Here is a 1,376-nt window from a genome sequence, read left to right on the forward strand (position 1 = left end):
AAAACCACAGAGAAACCCTGTCTCGAAAAACCAAAAACCAACCAAACAAACAAACAAACAAACAAAAAAACGCAAGTTTGCCTTCCTGCTAGCTCATCTCAAGTGCTGTTTGTGTCGTTGCCATCTTAACTCTTTACTAGTTGGTGTTCTATGATATTTAGTCATATGCAAACGACCTTTTACCATGTATGCTTACTTTAAGTCAGGGTCCACACTGAATGAGGTGTCTGTGTTCTGGTTGAGGTTTGGTTTTGCTTTGTCTATGAGGCAGGGTCCCTCCTGTAGCCTAGGTTACTTTGAACTTGTGATCATCAAGTCTGGCTTCTTACTCATGTCTGTGTGTTTTATAGATTGGCATCTCAATCTGTCTTTGTTTCCTGATGAATAGTTCAGGCCAAGCATCTGGTACTGCCTTCCTGACGGGAATTTCAGGTGGTCTATTGTGTCAAATCCAATCACCCAAAAGTGGTATGTTGAAGTTCTTTAAGTTGGTTTTAAACATGGTATTTTTTTTTTTGAGATAAAGTTTTTTTGTAGCTTTGATGCCTGTCTTGGAACTAGCTCTTGTAGACCAGGCTGGCCTCGAACTCACAGAGATCCACCTGCCTCTGCCTCCCGAGTGCTGGGATTAAAGGCATGGGCTACCACCACCCGGCTAAACATAGATTATGGGAATTTGGGGAAGCCCCACTACAAATACTACATGTTACCAGGGAAATTAGGGTTAGGAATGGGCTCAAAAGGAACCTTGAAGCCAATTAGAGTAAACAAACAGACTAAGCAAGCTGTGGACTTAGCTGCTGCCTGGAAGTATCAGACAAACAGGAGTAAAGGGGAGACCATGCCACTCCAACAGCTACGTAGTTAAAGGGGAGCAGAGAGCACCATGGAGGGGGGAGGAACAGGCCCAAAGGACTAGAAAAGGGGCATCAGGCTGTGGACAGCATCTAGAACGGGATCGAAGAGAAGGAAAGTGAAAATAGCAGCTCTCAGAGAAGGACTCAGGAGGGCGTGGCAACTCCACAGCAACCGCAGGGAGGCCAGGAATTCTGGGAAGGAGAACAGATTGTCTCATCTAAGAGAAAACCATTCTCACCTCATTCGCATGGCTTAAGTTGGGTCTCCCTTCTTGTGGAGTGTTCCCTTCAAGGGGTGGCTGACTTGCCCAACTGGAATGGTGTCACTAATGTTCCAGATCTGAGTCCCATCCTCTTGATCAGAAGGAAAGGTTTTCCTCAATGGGCCTTCACTGCTGCTGTACCACACGTCCCCCTCAATGGGCCTTCCCTGTACCACACTTCCTCCTCAATGGACCTTCCCTGTACCACACTTCCTCCTCAATGGACCTTCCCTGTACCACACTTCCTCCTCAATGG

General features: G+C 46.5%; 1 protein-coding gene across 1 annotated transcript in view; it reads left to right on the forward strand.

Moving 5' to 3' along the window:
• LOC101997321 (leucine-rich repeat-containing protein 37A3-like) overlaps positions 1–1,376 on the forward strand; it is a 9,527-nt gene that overhangs the window by 1,472 nt on the left and 6,679 nt on the right.

The sequence above is a fragment of the Microtus ochrogaster genome, unplaced genomic scaffold, assembly GCF_000317375.1.
Source record: "Microtus ochrogaster isolate Prairie Vole_2 unplaced genomic scaffold, MicOch1.0 UNK44, whole genome shotgun sequence".
Classification (NCBI taxonomy): domain Eukaryota; kingdom Metazoa; phylum Chordata; class Mammalia; order Rodentia; family Cricetidae; genus Microtus; species Microtus ochrogaster.